We start from the raw sequence: 26,667 nt of genomic DNA, 5'->3' as shown, positions 1-26,667 counted from the left end.
GCTCTTCCACGCCCCCAAAGCAGGCCCAGGAAGAATGAAACAAATGTTTTCTTTTTACTCCGGACAAATAATTTTACTGAAAAAGACACAGCTACCTAAAAGGCGCTGGCCTGCAAGTAATGAGGGAGCAGCAGCAGAACAGGAGACTGGGCTGCAGTGAGAAGAGGGACCATGACAGAGAGGCAGGCTGGAGGGACGGAAGTGGACTGTTCCCGGGGCCAGCAGGTGGTGCAGTGGTTACAGCACTGGACTCCCGCATGGCCGACCGTGGTTTGAGTACCGAACCCAATGGCTTGAAAGTCATGTGTGTGTGTGTGCCCAGAACCCCAGGAGGAGTGGAGGAGAAGGGGTTGTGGTGAGGCCATTCCCCCTGGGGGGCAATTTCTCACTTTCCCTCTCACTGCCTCTCTCTAGCAAGTGCACAAGCCCTATAGGAAAAACCTTAAAAAAGAACTGACTGATCCTAAACCCAAAAACTTCTGAGCTTCTTGCCAGCCTTCTCTACGGGGCTCCTCTAGAGTGTGGGGCCTGGTTCTAGGGTTTCTTCCCCAAATGAACAGAATGAGCTGTAAAACCAGGAACTCCAAATGACACGCCAGCTCTCAGACGCCCCACTGTCAGGGCCTCGAGGTGAAAGACGCTGTCACGCACTCACAGCCTTTCCGAGTGCCAGCAGCACCGCAGTCCAGCCTTGGCAAGCGGGCTGGGCAGTGGCTTTCGGCACAGGGCTCTCAGAAAACCGCGGCTGCACATGTGAGAAACGGACGGAACCTTTCAGATCCTGGGGTCTGTTCTGTAAAATGTAAGAGTTGGACTAGGTGCTTTAAAAAATTTACTAGAGACAACACACATTCAGAAGATAATAGAGAAGTGTATGGTGATGAACTTAAAAAAAAATTACAATTATTCTTAGAAAGTTTTCCTATCACTGGAGAGACAGAAAGCAAGAAAACATCCCCCGGAGGTTGGCCACGTTGCAATCCGTTCTCCTCCATTTTCCTCTTAGGCTCTTGGGAATGCCCACACATGCACCTGACGTTTCAGGCCGCTGGGTCCGGGACTCAAACTGCGGTCAGCTATGTGGGAGTCCAGCAATGTAACCATTAGACCACCTGCTGGTCCCTTTAAAAGAATTATTTAATTTTGTTTGTTTCTTTATTTATTTTAATTTGACCAAAGAGAGAGAGAGACAAAGTAAGAAAGCAAGTCGTCAGGTCCGGGATTGAACTGTGCTGGTCATGTGGGAGTCCAGCGCCCTGACCACCACGTCCACGCCACCTGCTGGCCCGCAGCATTATTGCTTTCGTCACCAGAGGGTATGCTTGCCAGACAGCATGACTGAGAGCGCCCCTCAAAGGGTATGGTCTCACAGCAATCCTTTCCCCCTTTCTCCATCCCATGACGGTCAGGACTTGGGCACCCACAGATGCACCTGCTGTGCTCCTTCTTGGCCAGGGCAGCCATGGGCTTGCAGCTCTCAGCGCCTGGTGCTTAACCACATGCTATGGAGCAGCCCCTACTGCAGTACTGTTTATGGTAACAAGAGACCAATCAAATAAATTAGGATAGAATGAGGCAAAGAAGTACCATACAGCCAATTTAAGGAAAAACATAAAGGAAGGCCAGCAGGTAGCATGGCAGTTAAGGTGACAGGATCTCACATAGCCAGCCACTTAGTTTGAGTCCCGGACCCAGCGGCTTGAAACACTTGCCAGGCTTGTGTGTGTGCCCCAAAACCCAAGAGAAGAATGGAGAAGGGACTGTGACCTGGCCACACCCTTTGAGAGTTGCTTTCTCACTTTCTCTCTCTCGCTCTGTGTTTCTCTATGGAAAGTACATATGCCCTTTAGCAATGAAAAAAAAAAAGTAGGAAATTTATCTATACCTACATCATTACAGAAAATTGCCAACAATATATATTTTAGGATGAAAAACACAAGTCCTAGAATAGCACCTTTACGCTACTATGCTATGAACGATACAGGCTGTCTGAAAAGCCATGCTGCACTTTGCATGGAAGAATATAGAAGAGGCCACGGCTTCCCCAACCACCTCGTACTACGTGTACTGAAACGCAGAGGAGGCAAACCTCTAGAAGGGCACAATTCAGACTCGGCAGATAACTTTGGGCAATGAGAAAGTGACTACTTCCTTCCAGTAATTTTAAGATTTAATTTGTTCTTTTCTGTGCGCTTGCTGAAAAAGACAGACAAAGAGACGGAGGGTGAGAGTGAGCACCTCCCATGGGGCACGGGCATGCCACAGTTCCTCCTCCTCCATCTCTCCCTCCTTTCGGGATTCGGGGAACGCACATATATTAGCCGAGCATGTTTTTCAGGCCGCCAGATCCAGGATTTGAACTGTGCGTTCTGTCATGGGTGATCCAGCTGCCTGAACCCACCAGGCCATGGGGTAGCCCTAGTTAAATGTTTTGCAGAAGTTAAAGAATATATATTTCTTGTTAAATTTCTTTCTTTTTTTTGGGAGAGGTTTTTGCCATAGGGTGCGTGTGCTCACCAGACAGAGAGAGACAGAGAGACAGAAAGCGAGAAATCACCCCCCAGGGGGGATGGCCACGCTGCAATCCCTTCTCCTCTATTCTCCTCTTGGGATCTTGGGCACGCACGCACACGCGCCTGACATGAGTTTTAAGCCACCAGGTTCGGGACTCGAACTGCGGTTGACTACATGGGAGTCCAGCGACATAGCCATTACGCTAACTGCTGGTCCCTAAATTTCTTTTAATACAATACAGAAATACAGAGTAAACAGTAAAAGCCCCATTTCTCTGTGCCCTGTTATCTAGACGGCAACTCTCTTCTCTACATGGATGGGAGAAGGAAAGCCTGGGCCACTCTCCACACTGCCTGCCTGAGGAGCCACGGTGACGGGGTTGGATCTCTGCTACCTATAGGTTCACGAACAGCCCCCAGGCTGGCCGTCACAGTGGTCTGCATTGGCCCTGCCACACACACCGCCTGGCCACCGAGGGACATGCCTTCCCCCAGTTTCTCAGCAGAGTGTGGTATACAAGAAAATGGGTCCTCAAGGACAAAGATCTGACTGAAATGCGAATAAAATCACAGGTAGAGGGACCGGCAGATGGCATAATGGTTATGTCGCTGGACTCCCAGGAAGTTGTGGTTCGAGTCCTGGACCCAAATGCCAGGTATGTGTACATGCATGCCCCCAAATCCCAAGAGAATGGAGGTGAAGGGACTGCAGCATGGCCATCCCCCTGGGAAGTGATTTCTCACCTCTGTCTCTCCCACAGTGCATGTACACTATAGCAAAAATCTCTCCAAAAAAAAAAAATCACAGGTAGACACAAACAGCTGGGGCTAATGGAGAAGGCAGGAGAGGAAAGGGCGTAATGTTTCCTTGAACCCTCGGGCCACTCCCTGGACGAGGTCAGGTTACCTTTAAGTGACACCCATGGTGGGAGGAAGTTCTCAGGGGGCCAAACACAGGCCCGTAAAGAAGGGAGCTGCTCAGAACGCTCATGCTCAATTTCGAATTTACTTAAAAACAGCAGAACAGACTTTACCTCTTCTCCTCTAGAGACTCACACAAGAGCAACCAGGAGAATGAGAAACAGAAACATCACATCTTCGACAAAACCGGAGACATCTGTGACCCCGAACCCCGAGATATAAGTAAGCACAGCCAAAAGCTGGAAAGGTCACCTCGGGGTGTGGGAAAGGGTGCAAGAATGCCTGCTGTTCCAGACGGGGGACAAAGCCTGCGATTCCCTCTCCCTCTCCCTCTCCCCCTCGCACAAGCAAATGCTTCACCAGGGTGTAAACCAGCACTCCAGGGCTTCGGGCAGTGGAGACAGCTTGGGGACTGATGACGAGGTTTCCTCAGGCCCGGGCTGGTGTGAAGCCAAATTTGCAGGAAGGGTCTATCAGTGAGGCAGGGCGACAGAGGGCCCGTATGAGGACGAGAAGGCGAGAAGCGCCACTATGGAACATTTAGCGAAACTCCTGCTGGGCTGGGCCCTTCCCATAAGCACTTTGTACCAACTGCTAGACTAGGAATAATTTTTTTTTAATTATTTAATTTTACTTATTAATTCATTTATTTTAATTTGCCCAGAGGCAGAGAGAGAGGGGGAGAAAGTGAGAGAGCAAGCTGCCAGGTCTGGGACTCAAACTGTGGCCAGCCATGTGGGAGTGTCCAGCACCTTAACGACCACACCATCTGCTGGTCCCCTAGGAATCATTTCACGAAAAAACAAAACAAAACCAAAAACTAAAAGGATGCGGCTTATAATGAACTGCACACTCAAAACCAGCGGGACGGTGGGCTCAGCGCAGTGGCGTGGCTGTGTCCCACAGCGCGGACTGTGGGGTTCAGGTCTCAGACCCCATAAGTTGGGCATGTGTGTGTGAGTGCCCAAAATCCAGAGAGGAGAGTGGAGGAGAAGGAGCTGCAGTGTGACCATCACCCTGGCGGGTGCTTTCTCACCCCCACTCCCTGACACACACACACACACACACACACACACAGAACACTCTCTCTACCACTGGGGGAACAAAAGCCTGGGGCTCACTGTATTGAATGTCACAATTAGACTGACAACCTACAAAGCAAGATATGCAAGAACAAGGCCAACCTGTAATAACTGATGCCCTACTGGGAACACGTGGCTGCCGCCACCCGGATCTTTATGGCGTGACTAGCATGTCCGCCTCTCGGGCTGCTGTAAAGAGAGGGGCCAGGAGGTGCAACGGTAAGGCAGCGGCGACAAGCCACACTGGAAGGGACCGCCCTGAGCACGGCAGGCTCACACACAATCCAGGCTGAGACCGCTGGTGAGCTGTGGCATGAGGACTTGTTGGGGTGACTGTCTCACTGTGTCACATCTTTCTCTCACACAGAAGAGAGAAACAGACTTAAAAAGAAAAAAAAAGAAAAAGTGGGGACAATATGTGGTGTGGTGGTTAAGGAGCTAGACTCCCACATGGCTGACTATGGTTGGAGTCCTGGACCTGGTGGCTTGCTTTCTCACTTTTCCTCTCTCTCTCCCTGTCAAATTTTAAAAATAATAATGATGAATAAAATTAAAGAAAGTAATTATTATAAAAAACAAAAAGACTGGACCAGCAGTTGGCATAATGGCTATGTCACTGGACTCCCATGTAGTCGACTGCGGTTCGAGTCCCGGACCCGGTGGCTTAAACTCACACTGGGCATGTGTGCATGCATGGCCAAGATCCCGAGAGGAGAATGGAGGAGAAGGGATTGCGGCGTGACCATCCCCTCTGGGGGGTGATTTCTCGCTTTCTGTCTCTATGTCTAGAGCGCACGCACCCTGAAGCAAAAACCTATCCAAAACAAACAAACAAACAAAGACTAGAAGAGCTAATACCTAGCAACTATTGTAAAGCCCTTCATAGCTTTCAAATTATGACACTAGTCAAGATCTCAAGACAAGAACAGTTGCGTGTTATAATTTCCTTTTTGAGAGATTTTTGCTATAGGGCATGTGCCCTCACCGAAGAGACAGAGACAGGAAGCGAGAAATTACTCCCCAGGGGGGATGGCCACCACAATCCTTCCCTATTCTCTTAGGATTTTGGGCACACATGCACATGCAACACCCAGCGTGTTTCAATCTGCCAGGTCTAGGACTCAAACCACGTCAGCCACGTGGGAGTCCAGTGCCTTAACCACCATGCCACTTGCTGGCCCCCACAGTGTTGTAATTTACAAAACATTTCATGCATCTCTTCTGATATTCAATATCACCCATCACGTCGCAGAGGAAAGGCGGATAGGATCTCCACTCTGCATTGAAGAAATTAAGGATAAGAGGTGAAATGACTCCAGCTCTCTCCTTGGGGGTCCTCCGTCTTCGGAACACAGGAAACCTCTCTCCTCCTATGCTGAGGCCCCATTCTCACTTCCTGATTTCCCAGGGCACAGATTTGTCCAGTTGGGAATGAGAGAAGTGCAGACCCAGAGTTAACGGGCAGGAGCGCCCTGGTGCTGGCGTCCGCCCATCACCTTGCCCCATACCGAAACAGCCACTGTGCCAGCTTCACAGAGCTGAAGCCACTGAGCGAACCTACGTGGATGAAGAAATCACAAAAGATACGCACTTAATAGCTTAAATCACACTTTTTTAAGAAGATGAACAGTACTACTTCAACAGCAGTATTAGAAGGTCTGCTTTAAGAACAGCTAAGAGTCATGTGCATTTATTAAGATGAGGGCTATAAAGTGTTTTCTCAAATGTTTAGAAGCGGTTAGGGCCAGCTGGTGGCATGGTGGTCAAGGTGGCTGGATCCCATGTGGCTGACTGCACAGTGTGAGACCCGGACTCAGCAGCTTGTGGAACACATCTGGCGAGTCTGTGTGCATGTGTACCCAAAATCCCGAAGGAGGGAGAAGGGCTGCACGCTGTACGGTGACGTCCCCCGTGGGAGCTACTTTCTCCCTTTCCTTGCCCGGTTTCTCCCTGGTGAGTGCACACGCACTATGGCAAGGTAAAATAAAACCTAGGATGATATACGCATACACAAAAAGGCTGTTTTTGATTTCGTTTTTAAATCAGCATTCCCACTTAACAGCTAAGGGAACCAAGGCTTAGCGAGGAGAAAGCACAGCCCCAGGTCACAGAGCTATGGAGTGGCCTAGGCCTGGCATCCGCGTGAACCCGCTCGGGCTGGCTGCTTCACCACCTCTCTTTTCACGGCAGTCACACCTAGGAGGGAGCATTAAGGCTCATTTTCATTGTTTTCTTTATATCTTCAAGAAAAAAAAATGACAATCATATGACAATTCCCATTAAATTTTTTTTTCTTCCCTTAAGTGCTTTCAGGGGTTCCCCTGTAATCTGGTTTATATTGTTTAAAAGCTGAGCAGGTGCTTCCCTTTAAAGATCACTCTGAAGATACAGCTTCCATACCCCGAACACAGGCACGTGAACTCGTGATGTGCAGACTGGGGAGACGCTGTCAGCCTGACATGAGCACTTGCAAGAAGGCTGCTGAGAGGCTTGCGGGGCGGGCAGGAGCCACTTCGCAGGCACCAGTCCTCTTGGGGAGGGCGACATCAAAGCATGCTTACAAAGAGCACAGGACCCGACGCCCTAAATGTTCATTTCCTCATCAAGATAGTTACTAAAACAGCAATGCCATATTCCTGCCATCCAATGATGTTCATCTCTGCCTTTCTTTCTCCTTCCTTCCTTTCTCCTTCCTTCCTTCCTTCCTTCCTTTCTCCTTCGTTCCTTCCATTTATTTTAAGACAGATTTTTTTGCTGTAGGTCATGTGTGCTTGCCAGAGAGACAGAGAGAGGCAGAGGGACAGAAAGCAAGAAATCGCCTCCCAGAGGGATGGCCACACCACAATCCCTTCTCCTCCATTCTCCTCTCAGGATCTTGGCACGCACGCACACATGCCCAGTGTGTGATTTTTAGGTTGCCGGGTCTGGGACTTGAACCATGGTCAACTGTGTGGGAGCCCAGTAATGTAACCATTATGCCAGCTGCTGGCTCTCATCTCTGTCCATTTCAATGTTCTCCACACTAAACTAACTTGAAATGCATCCTGCATTGCCCCTCTGCCTGTCCCCAGGTAGCAACGCCAGTAGCTGTCATCATGCTGGGGTGGGCAGGGAGGGCTCCTCGGGATCCAGAACTCAGGCAGGTAGTTCAGTTCAGGCCAGGCATTTTTACCTCGTGTTCCCCACCTAGTAGTCTTAGAAACAGCAAAACAGCAACTAAGACATAGCACAGCTGCTTTTTAAAGAGTCATTTAATTTTATTTACTGTTATTATTTTTAAATGTGCTATAGGGCATGTGTGCTCATGAGAGACAGGCATCGCTAGAGAGGGAAAGGGAGAAAGGAAGCCATCAGGTTGGGGACCTGAACCATGGCTAGCCATGCGGGAGTCCAGCGCCTCAACCACCACACCACCTGATGGCCCACACGGCACAGATTTTCCAAGTCAGAGCTTGCCAGAACTATGCTTAAGACTAATTGAGGACCAGAAGAATTCCGGATTTACCTGAATTCAGGGTTCCCGCCCCCTTCCTGGGTTACAGAGGGATGCGTGCTCCCCATGCAGAGCCCAGCCCAGGAAGTCAAAGACCCCACTGGAGATTAAATTTCTGCAAAAACGCACTCACTACCAAGGCCCCAGTGCCGGCTCCTGACCACCACCGCAGAAGAAAGGGTTTGTGTTGTGGCTTTTGAAACACAAAACCCAGATCACCAAACAGGAACACTGACGCAGTTGTAGTTATCGGGACTCTGGCTACATCCTGGAGAGGGCGTTTCAACCACAGTGCAGGTTACGTGAAAGGAGAATGTGTGTGTGTAACTGTCAGGCGGTCACAGAATCTAAATAGCCACAGGATTCCAGCCAAAAGTGAAAGAGCCTAAGCTGGGGTGGAATCGCAAGGCCTTGCCCCATCTCTGTTTGAAAAAGTGGGATTCGATGGTCTGATACCAGGTCGGCTTGGATTTCAAACCGGCACGTGAGCTGGGGGTCAGGACCACACAAAGGGCGGGCTTATCTCCAGGGCAGGGTGCTCAGGTGCTCCTCGGCCTTCGTCACCGTCCCAGCCCTCCCACGGTCTGTGGCCTCAATCCCCACGCCTCCTGACCCAATTGCTCTGTCCTGGTCATGCTGGCACAAAGAGCCCAGACCCAGTCTGCGGAGCACCAGCCCCATGGGGGTGCGCAGTGGAGAAAGGCCGGGCCCTGCCTAACCGAACACCATGGACGGACGGTAGCCTAGAGACAGACACCTATTTCTCACAGTCCTGGAGGCTGGGGTCCAAGGTGACGGCGTGGCAGCAAACGGGCCTCTCCCCAAGCGTCCTCACGAGGCAGAGCAGAGTGGCCTTCTCGACTCTCCTGCCCGGGCACCCCAGACGAGAGAAGGTGCTAGGAGGGGGCTGTACTAGGTGTGAAGGTTTGAGGCCTGTGGGCGGAATGACGCCGGGCAGCAGGGGCAGGTGGACAGTGACAGGGATGCACACACTGACTGAAAGGTGCTAAGGAGTCTGCGAAGAGTGATGAGTCCGAAAGGCAGGCCAGGACTGGAAGTGACCGTCCACTTGCTGTCCGGGGCCCTCCCTGATCAGCTCCAGCCCCGCTCCCCCACCTCTGTGGCATCACTCCGCTGAACCCATGACAGCAGTAGGGGGCGCCAGGAGTGCGCCCAGAGTGGAGGAAGATGTGCAGGAACACTCACCCTCAAGGGCCAGGCCCCTTCGCCACACAAGGGCCACCTCCTGTCCCTCTACCCCCACCCTGTCATGGCTTCTCACCTCACAAAAGTACAGGCCAAGTCCTTTCCGGAAATATTCCAGCCTCAGGACTTTAGCCTTGGCTGCTCTCTCTCAGTCTGAAAGTTCTTCCCAAGCAATGGCATGGCTCCCCGCCTTTGCCTTCAGCACTCTTCCTCAACCCCAGCTCTAAAATGCCAATGTTCTCCTCAGATAGGTCACACCCTTTTCTTTTCTTTTCTTTTGAGAGGTTTTTGCGTGCGCTCTCTAGAAAGACAGAGACAGAGAGATAGAAAGCAAGAAATCACCCCCCAGGGGGTTGGCCACACCACAATCCCTTCTCCATTCTCCTCTCAGGATCTTGGGCACACACACACATGCGGTCGGCATGAGTTTAAACCACCGGGTCTGGGACTCGAACCGTGGTTGACTACATGAGAGTCCAGGGACACTGCCATTATGCCAATTGCTGGTCCCAATAATAATTCTTTAAAAAGAAAAAAGTGCAGGCTGGCCAGTGACATGGTGGTTGATTCCCACATGGCCAACTGCGGTTTGAGTCCTGGACCTGGTGGCTTGCCTTCTCACTTCCCCTCTCTCTCTCTCTCTGGTCAAATTAAAATATACCAAATAAAATTAAATAGAGTAATATTTTTAGAGGTTTTTGCCTTAGGGTGCATGTGCTTGATGGAGAGAGAGAGAGATAGTGAGAAGGAAAGTGAGAAATCACCTCCCTGTGGGGATGGCCATGAGGCAATCCCTTGTCCTCTATTCACCTCCCAGGATCCCGGGCATGCATGCACATGTGCCTGGTGTGAGGTTCAAGCCACTGGGTCTGGAACTCAAACTATGGTCAACCATGTGGGAAACCAGTAACAGCCACTATGCTATCTGGTGAGCCCAAATAGAGTAATTCTTAAAAAAAAAAGAAAGTGAAAAGTGAGAATTTCTCAAGGGGAGCTGGCAGGTGGTGTAGCAGTTCGGTGTACCGGCCTCCCACATGGCCAACTGCGGTTCAGACCTGAGGGCTTGCTTTCTCATTCTCTGGTCAAATTAAAAAGTAGTAATAATAATAATAATAATAATAATAATAATAATGAATAAAGTTAAATAAAAATAATTCTTAAAAAAATTTCTCAAGGGAATGCGGTGTGACCATTCCCCATCAGGGTGATTTCTAACTTCCCTCCCTCCTTCCCCCACTCTGGAGAGCATGCCTGTTCTCTGGCAGAGGAAGGAAGATAGCTTCTCAACAAAGTAACAACTGCTCCCAGGTCGGAATACCTGCATGGACCAGGCCAAGCCTCACTCCATCCCCTCCATCTGGTACTGGCACCAGCTGGGACCTGCAGGGAAAGCACAGAGGCTCGCCATGTGAAGCAGCCTACCCCAGGTAAGTGGGAGAGGTGGGATTTTTTTGTTGTTGTTATTTTGTTTTTTGAGATGTTTTTGCTATAGGGTGCGTGCGTTCGCCAGAAAGAGAGACAGAAAGGGAGGAATCACCCCCCAGGGGGGATGGCACGCAGCAATCCCTTCTCTTCCATTCTCCTCTTGGGATCTTGGGCACGCACGCACATGCTCCTGGTCCAAGACTCGAACTGTGGTCGACTACATGGGAGTCCAGTGGCATAGTCATTCTGCCAACTGCTGGTCCCCAGAGGTGGAATTTTAATCCAACTGTACCGATTCCAAAATCAACACTCTGACCTGCCCTCTGGAACTAAGAACAGAAAGCAAGTCACATGGCTACTCTCCCTGGAAACAAGCCCACACTCGACCCTAAAGACCTGAGCCTCTGTCTGGGGGACGAGTCCAGTGAGGGCTACGAGCCGCACGGAGACCCGCCTGGGGTGGAAGGCACCTCTTAGATAATGCTGATAACAGCAGCGGCCGGCAGCTTATACGACCTACAGATGCTGTCATCGGGTCTTTAAAATACTGAGTCATCGCAATGACGCAAAGTGCTATCACCATCCCCATTTTATGGAGGAGGAAACTAAGGCGTGGAGAGGTGAAACATTTGCTCCTCAATAGCAGAGCTGACACCTGAATCCAGACAACAGCTCACCCTGTGGGCTATTCACTAGCAAGGGGAAAAAAAAGGCCACCAAAACACACATGACATGCCCGTGCAAGTGCACATGTGCAGGCACGTGACCAAGCCCTCACATGGCTTCTCCACGGCACACCCCACAATGTACACCTCTCAGTCCCACCCGGCCCGTCTGAAGCTGCCCTGGATGTGTCTGCTGCCAGCTTGTCTCCCAAAGGCCTTTGCTCTAATGGCAAGTAGTTTTCCCTAAAGATGCCACCAGCAATTAGTGGTGAAATTTAAATCTGCCGCACAGAAAGCACTCTACTCATTTACCCAGGCAAATGAGCTAGACCCAGAGGAAGGTCACTGCTCTAAGTAGTCTGTCGCAGACCGCTTTTATAGGGCGTGCATTTGTAGCTGAGGAGCCGAGGGTCACCTCTGACCTGCGGAAGAATGGTGCAGGCAAACCGATCCTCAGTGACAGCCCTCGAGCAGGGCTCGGCGCTCGCCCCGGAGACCCTAGGGGGAAAGCCTTGGTTCTCTCTCTTCTACCTTCCCCTCCCCGAAAGCGGCCCGCAGGACTGGACCTTTTATTTCAGAATCTTGGTGAAAACCTGTGTTTCACGGCTAGGTGCCATGGGTGGTGAGAGTCCAATCAGAGAGCAACGCCTTCTTCTGGCCCTGCAAGTAACCCGGGGTCATCAGGACGAGCGCCAGACGCAGTCTCAGCTCGAACGCACAGAGAGCACCACAGCAAAGAGAAGACGGCCCGAGGTAACGGAGACCCCACCAGCACGCCGCGTGATCCAGCCACTGTGACAATGCGTGGCAGCTTTGGTGGACCCATCCCCATCCTCACCAGAAACCCTCAGCCCTCAAAGATCCCAAACCACAGTGTCACAGAGATTAGGTAGCACACAGGTGCCCTGATGGCTCCAGACACTTCTAGATCAACGTGTTCACATGCTAACCGCTCCCTTCCAGAGTGACACTGACGTGAGCAGGTACGTGCATTCACACACAAGAGTGGCTGCGATTGTCGCATGCTGGCCTGCACACAGCAACGGCCACTAAGGTCTGTGATCACACGCAGCCACGGCTAAATTACTTGACGGGTTCAACTGTGGGTGGCTGTCACCAACACAACGCTGAGTCAAAGAAACCGACACAAAATGTGCACTTTGAACACGAACACACCCACACACAACTTTAGTTTGCTATAAGGTGCATGTACTCACTGGTGAAAGAGACAGAGAAAGGGAGAGAGAAAGTGTGAAAGCACCCCCATGAAGGACAGCCACAACCGTAATCTCTTCTCCATAATCCGCTTGGGATTTTGAGAATGCATGCACATGCACCCGGCTTATTGTGTGTGCGCGCACGCGTGTGTGTGTGTGTGTGTGTGTGTGTTGTTAGCTTTTTGCCACAGGGCACATGCGCTTGCTGGAGAGAGACAGTGAGAGGGAAAGTGAGAAATCACCTCCAGGGGTGATGACCATACTACAATCAGTCAATCAATCAATCAATCTCTCTCTCTCTCTCTCTTTGGAGAAATTTTTGCTATAGGGTGTGTGTGCTTACCAGAAAGACAAAGAGAGACAGAAAGCAAGAAATCACCCCACCCCCACCCCCCAGGAGATGGCCATGCTGCAATCCCTTCTCCTCCATTCTCCTCTTGGGATCTTGGGCACACACGCACATGCACCCAGTGTGAGTTTAAGCCACCAGGTCTGGGACTTTTTTTAAAAGAATTATTTATTTTATTTATTCATTCATTTTATTTTAATTTGACCAGAGAGAGACACACAGAGAGAGAGGGTAAGTGAGAAAGCAAGCCACCAGGTCCGGGACTTGAACCATGGTTGGTCATGTGGGAATGTCCAGCGTCTTCACCACCACACCACCTGCTGGTCAGATCTGGGACTTGAACCACGGTTGACCACGTGGGAGTCCAGCAACGTAACCATTATGCCACCTGTTGGTCCCTTAAGCCACAATCTCTCTTCCATTCTCCTCTCGGGATTTTAAGCATGGGCACACATGCCTGGCCTGATTTTCAAGTGGCCCAGTCAGGGGCTAAAATCAGTCGGTCACATGGGATCCAGTTGTCTTAACCTCTGTGACACCTGCTGGCCCCATGATTCCATTTTAAAAGTACAAAAAACCAGGCAAAACTATTGCATAGTGTCGGAAGCCAGGATACCGGTCACCCCTGCTGAGGGGACACCGTGAGGTTCCGTGGTGCGGCGCGCACTGGCTGCACAGCTGTCTCAGGCTGTGGCTGTTTGCTGAGTGGTACCAGCCAGGGTGTGCTTTGCTGGACATGGCGTTAGTCAGTGAGAAGCTTTTAAAACTGCTTACAGACACCGTCAGTCTCACTATCACTCTGGGGGAGATGTCCCGTTTGGGTTACCACCCCACTGCAAGTCAGCCACAGGAGCCACCAAAATGACGGCTGCCACCAACAGAGTGATGCGGACAGCCAGGCACCGTGCTGAGAACGCTGCCAGCAGCGTTTCACCAACTCTCAAAAGCTTCCTTTGAAAGCACCATCTCGTGCCGGCTGTTGGCCAATGCGGCTGCAGAGAGCGAACGCGGGCGACGCTCGCGGGGTTTGGGGGTGCTCTATAAACGGCCAGCCCGTCAGACCACAAACTATTTTCTACTTCAAGACACCAACACTTCTGAGTTCAAGCCAGCTGACTTGTAAAATGTTGCACACTCTGGATTTGCCTGATTGTTTTCTCGTGACCAGTTTCAGATTACGTGCACTTGGCAGGGATGGCAGGGAGGTCTTGACGTCGGGCTGCCCTGCCGAGAAGCCCGTCGGACCGCCAGGCTATGCTAAGGCACAAAGCCCGACCTCCCCCGTACAGGTGCATCAGTTCTCCTCTCCCATTGGGAATGAACGTGCTGAGAATACTTTGAGACCGTGTAAATATCAAGTTCCCCTCTCCAGTTATTTTTTGCATGTTTGTTTTTAATTTTGTCAGAGGTTGTGTGCAATTATGAGAGAGCGAGAGAAAGAGAGAGAGAGGAGGAAACGGGAAACACATTCCCACAGGGGATGAAGGTGCTGTAATCCCTTCTTCCCCATCTCGCCCTCCTTTCAGGATTTTGAATATGCCGGGCATTTTTCAATCTCCAGGTCTGAGACGGAAGACGCAGAGTTGGCCATGTGAGATCCGGCTGCCTTAACCATTGTGTCATCGACTGGCCCCCTTCTGTATTTTTTAAAAATCAGCTTTATAAAAACAAAAATACCAGCTTACCTGAAACATGATATTGTGAAACACATATTGGTCTTCATCTGTGCTTCTTTGCTTGCACTCCTAAAATTCTTAGAATGTCCTAAGTGGTCGTCTTTTTGTATGCTAATATGCAGTGGGAGCTGAGAACCCCTACATAGTTTTAGTGTGGGGGCTTGCCATCTTACAAATCACATGGCAGCCTGGCAGGTGGTGTGGTGGTTAAGGCGCTGGACTCCCACACGGCTGGCTACGGTTTGAGGCCCAGATCTGGCAGCTTCTTTTTTTACTTCCTCTCTCTCTGGCTGGTCACATGAAAAATAATAATTAATAAAATAAAAAAAAAACTCCACAAGTCAGGATTAGAGGGTTAGGACTTCCAGCTCAATCTCTCAACCTCCAGGGAGCGGAGGGGGCTAAAGATGAAGTGGATTACCAATGGCCAATGAAGTACTGGAGCCTCTGTTAAACCCAGGGTTTAGAGCGCGTCCACATGGCTGAACCTGGGCAGGATCCTGGAGGCTGGTGCTCCCTCCCACCTGCCTTGCTCTGTGGTCTCCTGCGTCCAGCCGTTTATCTACAACCTCTGTGCTAGCCTCTATGATAAAGCGGTAAACCTAAGTGTTTCCCTGAGTTCTGTGGGCTACTCTAGGGCAAATCGGTTGAACCCATGGAAGGGGTTGTGGGGACATGAATTTGCAGCCAGTCGGTCGGAGGCACAGGCAAGACACCCTGGGCCGTGACTGGCATAGGAAGTGGGAGGCAGTCCTGGGGCTGTGATGCTGTGGCTAGGCAGACCGCATGCGAACTGAGCCAACTGGGTGGTGCCGCGCAGAACTGCCTGCCTGCGTGGTGTGTGTCCTCCGGAGTCGGCAGAGTTGTGAGAGGGCAGTGGAGAACCTTGGTGTGGTCTGGTGCTCTCTGAACTGTTGTCAGAGCTGAGATTTGCTAGAATGGTCCTGGGTCACTGAAATATGAGTAGGGAATAAAAAGGATAGGAGGGTGGAGAGTGAGGGGCTCTGATTCCTGGGTGGCCACATGGAGGCCTCCGTGCTATGACACCTGCACTGCGCTAAACGTCATGTAACCAAGGATGGATGTGACTCTTGGACTCAGTTCCCCGGATGTAAGATGCAGTGGGACGCTCAGTCCTTGGCTCCTGTCACCCATGACAGCTAACATGGAACCCAGAGCAAAGACCCTGATTTGCAACCAAGCTCAGGTTTCAGTCGGTCTGAGCTTGAGCCACCAGCCCCCAGGGCCAAATTTAAAAATATGCAGGGACCACAGAGAGCACCTCTAAGACCTGTGGTCACCGAGAAGGCAGCTGATGTGGGGCAGGACAAAGCCGAGACCGCGGAGGACACAGGGTGGCGGAGCGCTGTCTCCTCGCAGGTGGCTGGCGCCTCCCGAGGAGCCCTTGCTGACGTGGGCTGAGCATCTCACGCGGGAGTGGCACCTCTGCTGTGACACCTGCCCGGTGGACGAGCACGTCTGTAACGCAGGACCCTGCGCTGAGGGACCGACTGCGGTTGGCTGCACGTGATGCAGACACACAGGTTGTTCCCGGGCGACCCGCCGGGCTGGGCTCAGCCACTGCCAGGCCTGCCCACTCTGAGAAGGGGACTGTGCGACCCCACCTAGAAATGCCAGGTGCCCCACCCCAGACGAAGCAGCTGCTAGGTGTCCTCTGCCAGCCACAGGGGCGGGCTTTGCCGGCTGAATATTCCTGTCATCCAGGTCATGGCAGATGCCGTGGTTGGGGACCCCTTTCACGTGGACCCCCATCCCATATAAGCTCACTGCTGCAGAACCGAAACCAGCCCAGGGAGCTTTACCGGAGGAGCAGTCCTTAGTGGGTCTTACAAACGCTGATGAAAACAGGAGGTGAGTTAACAAGAGGACTAGACAGGTAGAGGGGAGTGTCAAAGGAAAGAGGGGACTTTCCGACTTTAAGAAGTGAGATGGGCCAGCAGGTGGCATAGTGGTTGAGGCCCTGGACTTTCCCACATGGACAACCATGGTTTGAGTCCTGGACCTGGCAGCTTGAAATGGACACCAGGCACATTTGCACATGTGCCCGAAATCCCGAGAGGAGGACAGAGGAGAGAAGATGGCAGCATGGCCATTCCCCAGGGGTGAGGGGGTGGTGGTGATTTCTCACTCTCTCTCTGTACAGCAAAAACCTTAAAAAGAAAAAGAGAGAGAGAGAGAGAGAGAGAGAGAGCGAGAAAGAAAGAAAGAGAGAGAGAGAGAGAGAGAGAGAGAGCGAGAAAGAAAGAAAGAGAGAGAGAGAGAGAGAGAGAGAGAGCGAGAAAGAAAGAAAGAGAGAGAGAGAGAGAGAGAAAGAAAGAAAGAAAGAAAGAGAGAAAGAAAGAGAAATGAGGTGAGTAAAGAAAACACTTATAAAGGTGAAGCTGAAAGATAAAGAAGGGGAGCATCCTGGGACTCTAAGCGCAGTGGAGATCTTCAGATGGTTATTAAGGAACTGGACAGGCTGGCTGGTGAGATGGTGGCTGAGGTGATCAGATCCCACAGGGTCGACTACGTGGTTGGAGTCCAGACTGGGTGGCATGTCAGCAGCTAAAGAACCACACATACCCAAAAACCCCAGAACAAAGGAGACAGAGGGGCGGGGACTGTGGAGTGTGCTTTCTCACTCCTTCCCACTCTACCTCAGGAAGCAGCAGATACAAATAAAGAGACAGGGTAAATACTTTAAAACTGGGGGAAGACGCGGGTGAGTGCATGTAATCGACGGAGCTAAAACGAAGTAACACGGCACGATGGAAGGTGGGGTGCTGCACTGCAGCTGCCCCATGACACTTACGTGGAGGCAGGGTCACTGTAGAAAAAGCCAGTCTCGTGGGACCAGCAGACGGCGTAACGGTTACATCGCCGGACTCCCATGTACTCTGCAGTTTGGAGTTCCAGACCCGCTGGCTTAAAACTCACGCTGGGCGTGTACACGCCCAGAATTCCAAGAGGAGAGGGGACGTGTGGTGGGTTGGGGGGTGATTTCTCACTTTCTGTCTGTCTCTCCAGTGAGCGCACACGCCCTATAGCAAAAATCTCCCTCAAAAAAATTTACAAAAGGCCCAAGCTTTCAACTTTTGAAATCTTACAAAGCATGTTCTCCCGTCTCGTGTGCTGCATCAGGGCTTCACCAGTGGTTCCCAAGAACCACGAAGCGTGGGGCTCCCACAGCCAGGAGTCCCAGAGTTTCTCTCCACTGCCCCAGGCCATCTTACCCAAACCTGCGAGGAAGGCTCTGGGTCCCCAGCAGGGGTCCAGCCAAGGACCCCGGCCCCTTTTTCAGTCTGTGCCTGCTGCCAGGGCAATTTCAGGTAAACCCTCTCATGGTAATCTCCGCCTTCAGACTCTGAGTTCTCCAGACTGGGAGAAGGCGGAAAGGCAGGCTTGAGTGGAGTCCTTCCAAGTTCAGGACCAGTAGGGGCTCCCTTCTTGGGAAGAGCCCTTTAGACCCTCCCCGCTCCCTCTCCTGTTCTGTTAAGTAACCTCCTGTTTTTATTAGCATCTGGGAGACGTGAGGGGAAGCAGAGACGGCAAATCTGCAAGGCTTCCTGAATGGCTTTTCCGTTTGGGGCAGTGAGGTTAGACGTGCCACTGGAACCTGACGACAAGGGAAGCCTGTGGCCCTGAGTGGGAGGCTGGCAGGGTGGCACAGCTCCCGCTGCCCGGCCTGCTAAGTGAGGCAGGCCCTGCACCCACGGCAGGGCTGCATGGCTCGATCCTGGGCTGCCAGCAAAGGCTTTAGAAATGAGACACGAACTTCAGTTGCAATATGGTGCCCGGCAGGTGCTGTCCTGAGGCACCAGTTCCATGGGACACTGATGTCCTCCCTATAGTGACAAGAGACTGAGATGGGCCTGACCTCCTCCCAAGGCATGTCTTCCCGTCACACCTGGGTTCTGAGAGCAGCAAAATCATTTCTTGGGAAATGAGATCCTGATGCCAAGCGTCTCCGACACAGCAGGCCTCGATGAGCGCCCACGGAACAGCAGCTGCTGTACGCACGCGTGCACCGGGATGGGATGGTCTGAGTACATTACAATTCAAGGTCAAAACTAGGAGCCTTGGCCCTGAGGAGACTGCCACTCCCTGGGTGGACTGTCCCCCGCCCAGGCACCTGGGGAGATGCTGGGCTTGGTCCCCTCAGCAGGGGAGTTAAGGGAGGACTGACTGGATAGGAAGCCATTGTCCTCACTGTCGCCTGCCCCTCCCACTGCCAAACAAAAAGGTTGTAAATCACAGCCAAGGTTGAACGTTTGGTCTCACACATTATTCAAAGAAACTGTGCCCAGAGAAGGCTATTTTTAGTTAAATGGCTGGGGTGGGGGCAGAATCTGCTAGGGGCCTGGGAGCACCTGCAGGAGAACCCAGGCCAGCAGGGAGCCAGGCATTCAGCCCACAGGATGCCAGGACTGGGGAGTGAAGCTTGGCAGCTCCCCAGGGGCTCCCCATGTTGTATGACCCGGACATTTCCTGAACTGTAGGAAGCCTTGACTCGCACCTGGCCCAGAGACTCAGGATTAAAACTGTCTCTATGCCCGGTGACCACCACGAGCTGTGCAGGCAGTGCACCTGATCCTGGGGGGACGATGCAACCCGTTGCCCGCACTCCCAACTCCATGAGATAAACCACACAGAATGGAACAGCTCTACCCTCTACCCTGCATGCCCGTGCTCAGTTTAGCATAGCACTGTTCCCTGTCACTTGGGGGTCACGGTGCTATCGGAGGGAGGTCTGACTCCATTGCCTCAGCCAATGGTCCACGCAGATGCAAACTGGAGGAAAAAGCACTCAAGCCAGAAATAAATCAGTGGCCTGCCGTGAGACCCCCGCCCCAGCTCCGGCGGAGGTCCCTGAGCAGCTGCCTCAGCGCCATGCCCTCTTCCAGCCCTGCCATGTAACCAGAGCTGACTGAGCAGCCACAGTGCCATTAGCACGGTGAGCAGAGGCTGTCCTGGCCTGGCCTCCTGAAAGCGCCTGCAGGTCACCCGAAAGCTTTCTAACGACCGGCCATTTGTCGAATACTTTCCCATCTTACCAAGTAAGAAGCGAGGGTGAGGGACCAGCAGTTAGCGTAATGGCTATGTTGCTGGACTCCCACGTAGTCGACCAAGGTTCGAGCCCAGGACCCGGTGGCTTAAACTCATTTCCTGCTTTCTATCTCCCTGTCTCTCTCTGTCTGTCTGGCGAGCGCACGCGCCCTATAGCAAAAACCTCTCCAAAAAAAAAAAAAAAAAAAAAAGAAGCGAGGGTGAGTGAGCTGGTCAGAAACCTCAGGAAAAGAGACCGGAACCAATCCCTACCCATAGCGTGAGGGGTAACCTAAGAAGGAAACTATATGGGAGAAAAGCCTGACGTCAGGGCCAGTTACCAAGACCTGCAGCAGCAGATTCTGAGGCGAGAGGGCCACAATCCTTCCTCGGACTGTATGGAGAGCCAGCAGCTTATTCGCAAACCATGTGGAGGGGACAGGGCGGTCACAGGAACCTGCCAGGTACCACCTGTTCAGACAAGGCTTCTCTCGCACTGCAAGAGTCCCCACTCTGATGCCAACTCTTCTCATATCAAAAACGAGAATGCAGTTGGCCTGGAGGCGGACTGTGCAGGGAAAGTGAGCAAGCTGCAGAACAGCGGGACACGAACCCACGTGCAGGCACCTGAGACCAGGATGAGCAGGACGCGCAGCCCAACGCCCGTGGAGATAACTTCTGGACATTCGGAGGACCTGACTTTCATCACTAACTTGTTTTATTTATAGTGAGAAAAGTTTTGGTCTCTTCTGACGGTTCTCTAGGCTCCCGCTGCTGTGCCCAGAGGTGGCTGAGCAACACTGGAGAGCGTCAGGCGCCCATTTCCTCCCACTGCCCACAGCGTGAGCTCCCAGGCACTGCCCTTGCCAGGGACGATGCACTGTTTTATCTGCCAGGAGGAGCCTCAAAGCCCACTGTGTACAAGACAGACACACACACGCAGGGCTACAGAGGCTTCTGACCTCGGACTGCTTGGCCAGACCTGGCAAACAAACTGCAGTGGGAATGGCATCTCCAATCAGCTGGCAGTGCCTGCTTGGACTGCCACATAGAACCCGGTCACACGGCAGATCCCGCCCTGAGCAAGAGGGAGATGGGACGGGAGGTTGGGGGCAGTGCTGGCCAGCCCCCAAACGCCATGAGTTCAGATAAATCGGTCAGAAGTGGGAAAAACAGCAGCACGCCATCCATCCATTCAACACTGTCTTACAGAGTCCCCTACGTCCACTTCACAGACATGCCCTGCCTCCACCGCGTCCAGGGTACTCAGCCAAAGGTCACACCCAGAGGGGCCCAAGGACGTCGAAGAGGCCCAGACAGCACACCACATGAAGACGACTGTCTAGACTCTTCAGAAAAGGTGATCGTTGTGGTGGGGGAGGTGTGTGGGGGGAGACAGAGGACTGTTCTGGACTGAGGCAATGACCAAATGCAATGTGAACACTGATCGGATCACAGAACACCTTCTGCTACCATGGGCAGTCTTAAATGCGGGCTGTATATAACGTGGTACCCTAAATTAACACTAACATTCTTTTCTTCTTTGAGACATTTTTGCTATAGGGCGCGTGTGCTCACCAGAGAGAAAGGAAGGACGGTCATGCTGCAATCCTCTCCCCTCCATTCTCCTTTCAGGATTTTGGGCACACACGCACATATGCGCCTGGCAAGCACTTCAAGCTGCTGGGTCCAGGACTCAAACAGCGGTCTACCATGTGGGAGGCCAGCACCTTAACCCCCATACCACCAGCTGATCCCAACACTAATATTCTGAAAAGTGATACTGTTTGAGGGAGCAGTAGATGGCGTAATAGTTATGTCGCTGGACTCCTATGTAGTCAACCACAGATAGAGTCCTGGACCCGGACGCTTAAAATTCACACTGGGCGTGTGTGCCCCAAATCCTGAGAGGTGACTGGATGAGAAGGGATTATGGTGTGGCCACTCCCCCTCCCCCAGGGAGGGAGGAATTCTCATTTTCTGTCTCTTTGTCTCTCTGGTGAGCACGCATTCCCTACAGCAAAAATCTCTCAAATAAAAAGTGATCTTGTTCAGGACCAGCAGATGGCACAATGGTTACTTTGCTGGGCTCTCATGCAGTCAACTGTGGTTTGACTCCTAGACTCCAGACCCAGCTGCTTAAAACTCATGCCGGTCAAGAGGAGAATGGAGAAGGGATTCCAGCATGACCATCCCCCCAAGGGGTGATTTCTCACTGTCTGTCTCTCCGGCAAGCACACACGTCCTATAGCAAAAATCTCTTAAAAAAAAAAAAGTGATGTTGTTCAACTGCAGTTATGGAGCAGACTGTTCAAGTTCAGGGCAGACGAAGTGCCAAGACCATCTGCAGTTTGCTCTCGAATGACGTAACAACAGTGACCAGAACAAGGAGAAAGGGCAAAGGCAGCAAAATGCCAACCAGCGGTGACCGGGTGGTGTGCCCACTGCATTGCTCTCGGACAGATGTGACCAGCTTCTAATCGAAAAGTTGGGGAAAAAAGAAAACAAAGCCATGGATGTCCAGACCTAACCCGAGTCTGATGGTGCACAGGAAGGAGACCAGGTGCACCCCTGCAGGGATGCTGAGCAGCCCGGCACCCTGAGCACTTCTGTACCCCGGGCAGCACAGCGTGCCTCCTGAGCCTCTGCAGCCCCGCCACAGATGGGTTCCATCACCACTCCATTCATTCATTCATTCGTATTTTTAAAAAGAATTATTTTATTTAACTTTATTTATTTACTTACTTATTTTTAATTTGACCAGGGAGGGACAAAGTGAGAGTGAGAGAGAGAGACAGAGAGGGAGGGAAAGTGAGAAAGCAAGCCACCAGGTCCAGGACTCAAACCGTGGTCAGCCATGTGGGAGTCTAGGTCCCTTAACCACTGTGCCAACTATTGGCCCCTTGTTCGTATTTTTTTTTTCTTTAAAAGAGGCTTGCTGTAGGGCACATGTGCACACTGGAGAAACAGAGAGAGATGTCATCTCTGGGGGGACAGCCGTGTCACGATCCCTTTTCCTCTGTTCTCTCAGGATTCTGGGCACACATAAATGTGCCTGGTGTGAGTTTCAAGCCTCTGGGTCTAGGACTTGCAATGTGGTCAGACATGTGGGAGTTCAGCAACACAACCACTACACCATCGGCTAGCCCCCAGTTTTTATTTTTAAAATATTATTTATTTAATTTTATTGTTATTATTATCCTATTCTTTAATTTGACCAGAGAGAGGAAAAGTGAGAAAGCAAGTGGCAGGGCCAGGACTCAAACCATGGTTGACCATGTGAGAGTCCAGCATCCTAACCATCACAACACCTGCCAGCCCCAGATTTTACTTTTTGTTGAATTTCTGCAATGAACATGCTTTAATTTTATAAAGAGAGGCAGAGAGTTCTTTTCGGATGTACGGACACTACGTGAAGACAATCTCCTCTCTCTCTCTCTCACACACACACATGCGCGTGCACGCACGAAGCTCACAGATAACAATTTAAAGATGAAGGGGAAGAAAAAGAAACGAGCGGCGCAGGAGAGCCCGCCGAGGCAGGAGGATCGGGACTGAGAGCTAGCCTGTTAGGCAGCGAGGAAGGAAGAGGTTTCCCAGCAGGAGTATCACCACATGAGCAGAAGGACCGAGAAGGCGGGTGATGGCGGGAGCAGCGGAAATGAAGTGGAGGGGACAGAGCCGAGAAATGCCGAGACAGAGTGACAGACTTGGGATGCAGATGACTCAGCGATGACCCTGAGCTGCAAGTGTTGTGATGACACAGTGGACAGTGGTGCCGTCTAAGGGAGCCTTAAGAGCCAGCAGCTTGGTGGCAGCTTGGGGGCCTGGCGGGAGAGGCCTTCACAGCTGTAGGCAGCAAGGAGAGGACCGTTCTGTCACTGGATGTAAAGGAGCCGATGGCTCCCAGTGGAAAGTCTAAGAGCTGGAGAAGCAAGTGGGCAGGGAAGGTCAAGCCCGACACGCTCAGCTTGCAGACTCAGCAACCGGCACGACTGCAGGCGGTCGCTACGGAGGCCATTCACGAAAGGCTCCCCCTGCAGAGGGCAAGCTCCTCCCAACAGGAGGACACCAAGTAGGCAGTGCAGGAGGCGGCGGGCAGGTAGAGCAGCCACGGCGATCTTGGGCCCAGGCTAGAACTGAGGAGAAACCTCCTACATACAGTCTCCAAGCATCGCTGTCTGCATAACTGCCAACGCGGTTCATTACGAAGGGGAAAGGAGCAGCTGGACGGTGGAGGAGCCCGGCAGACGCGGCCTTCACAGGGAGAACAGCTCCAATGACAGGACTAGTCACGTCACAGGACCCCTGACGTGGGCACCAAGAAGGGCACAGCATCACCACCCCGTGTTCCCACCAAAGGGCAATGCGGAATCTGATCAGGGGGAGACACCCTAGACAGAGCTGAGCCGTAATCTCTAAAGCTACCAAAGATCATGGGGAAAAAAGACTAAACGATTTCAGATTAAACAAGACTAAAGAGGGCTGGTCCTATGGATCACATGGATCACGCATGGCCCTCACGGTTCAAATCTCTGCCCCAGGAACGTGAAACACACACTGGGCATGTGTGTATGAGTGCCCCAGATCCCAGCAGGGCAGAGGAATGGGAGAGAGGGGACTGTAGCGTGGCGGTGCTCCACTGAGAGGTATTTTCTCTCTTTTTTCAAAGAGATTTTTGCTACAGGGGATGTGCGCTAGCTGGACGGAGAGAAAGAAATAGACACAGAAAGTGAGAAATCAACCCCCAGGGGAGATGGCCATGCCACGATCCCTTCTCCTCCATTCTCCTCTCAGGATTTTGGGTTCACATGCACATATGCCCGGCAAGAGTTTTAAGCTGCTGGACCAGGGACTTGAACCATGGTCTGCTACGTGGGAGTCCAACAACATAACCATTACCCCATCTGCTGGTCCCAGTATTTTCTCTTTAGCGCCCTTTCCCCCACTTTCTCCCTGTGACGAGCACATAATCCCCAACAATTAAAAAAGAAAAGATTGAAGAGGGGCCAGCAAGTGGCGTGGCGGTTGGGGGCACTGGACTCCCACATGGCCGACTGCAGTTCAAGTCCCAGGGTGGCTTGCTTTCTCACTTTCTCTCCCTCTCTCTGTCCCTCTGAATGAATGAATGAATGAAGTTAAATAAAGTAATTCTTTGGGGGGGGTGGGGAAGACGCTTACGCCTACTGCTTAGTATCTCTGTGCTCAGTGAACATGTACCTCACCGGGGGTGGCAGTATGTAAGACTGGGCCAGCGTCTAACACAGCCTCTGCCCAACTCCTTCAGAGTCGTTCATTTTGAATTGAAAGTACTTTTTAAATAGTTGGAATGCCTATCGTCAGCTTTGATTTGTTTCTTCCTCAAAATTTAACTTCCCAGTGTTAATTTTGACAGTAGTGTGTCAGTAAAAAGGTGTTGAGCATTTTCCTCTAACCATTTGGATCTCATAGCATTAGAGGTAATGCTGCATCTTCATAACTTTCCCAGTTGGAATGTCATCACTGTGAGTTATAGAGAGACTTCATCAGATTCTCCAGAGGAAATAATTCTTATCTTGGATTATGTGTGGATTTATATGAAGTATGTAAACTGTTTTAAATATCTGTTGTGCTTTATGAGGGTTGCTAACATGCAGTAACTTGGAGCCATTCTTCAGGTGCAGAGCCTTTCCTCTGACATTAGTACTAACTGCAGTAATACTTGATTTGCAGGTGTTCTTCCAGAGAGCAAAGCCCTAAGGACTGGATCTCCTTGTGCCTACTTCATGATCAAAGAATTCCAGTTAATAATTTATAAGGAAGTAATTTTTGTGTGCCACTCACACTGGTCTTTTTAACATTGTTTTGAGCTTACTGCAATATATGTATTGCGATTTTTCTGTCAAATGGGTGTAATCTTCCCTCAGTACAGGTATGTGACAACAAGAAAAGTTGCTTGCATGCCTGCTTAATTATTCTAAATAAAAAATGCTGTTAAAAGACACAGCAGACTTATCCTAGTACGTTATTTTTTTTTTTAATTTGAAACTATAAGTACTTTGTGAAAACCATAGCAGTGGGAAAACTACTTATTTTTAATTGCTGAATATACAGTGTTGAAAATTTTCATTTTTTTAACATGTAGACACATAAAGTATGGGGTGAATACAACAATCAAAAGTAATTTTTTGTAGATAGCCATTACATTTCTTTAAACTGTTTCAATGCCAATGTGTGTTTGACAAAAGAGAAAGGTTTCATAAATTAATTGGTTTAAGAGTAGGTGCCATTGTTACACATTTTTTATTAAAAAAAATAAATTTTATGTAGTGAAATCTACCAAGTCTTTTCTGTAATTATTATAAATATGTTTGCCTTGTTTTCTCATTAAATTTCTCCCTCATTTCCCAGTTAGATGTGTGCAAATAAGAGTGTATGGATTTGCTTTGTTTCATTTAATTATGCTACTAAAAAGTTACATGCAACCTAGTTCTATTAAATAAGAGGTCTTAAAAATGTACTAGCAAAAGTCTATGTGAATTTGTTGATAGAGTTTAAAAAAACCCACAATTTCCCCCCTTTTATCGATGTATTTAGAATACAATATGCCTATGTGTTATGAAACTTATAAATAGCTGACCGTTTAATTACTAGAAGTATTTTCCCCTGCTTTCCTTCATTTTATTCAAGGCTGCTCGAGAAGGCAAGAGGAAAAGTAATAGTACCAGCAGTATTGGAAAGAGAATTCAGAGAGGAGAAACAGCTGGGCAGCAGAGTTATAGACATTCGAGCTTAAATTCCAAAAGCCCAAGGAAGATTTTCAGGGACGGTTGTTTTTGTTTGTTTCTTTCTTTCTTTGTTTTCCCTAAACCTCTGGCCCATGTGTCCCTTATGAATTTCATGGATGGGACTTCAGTGACCTATAAGCTCTCAAAAATTGTATTATAAATTGTGCACGTGAATATTTCTGGGTTTAATTCCAGAAGAGATTTTAAACATAGCCTTACATCATGGAAATAAAAGTACCTAAACTAAGTTGACAGTTAATTGTAAAAAATAGATGACTGGAATGAATATTCTACTTAAATAAAC

The 26,667-nt window shown here is 50.7% G+C and overlaps 1 protein-coding gene across 1 annotated transcript in view; it reads right to left on the bottom strand.

The window, feature by feature from the left end:
- ARHGAP35 (Rho GTPase activating protein 35) overlaps positions 1-26,667 on the bottom strand; it is a 129,912-nt gene that overhangs the window by 44,424 nt on the left and 58,821 nt on the right.

Source organism: Tupaia chinensis, unplaced genomic scaffold (genome assembly GCF_000334495.1).
Source record: "Tupaia chinensis unplaced genomic scaffold, TupChi_1.0 Scaffold000067_1, whole genome shotgun sequence".
Classification (NCBI taxonomy): domain Eukaryota; kingdom Metazoa; phylum Chordata; class Mammalia; order Scandentia; family Tupaiidae; genus Tupaia; species Tupaia belangeri.
The sequence above is the reverse complement of the archived record's forward strand: the minus strand, read 5'-3'. Positions and strand labels throughout refer to the sequence as shown.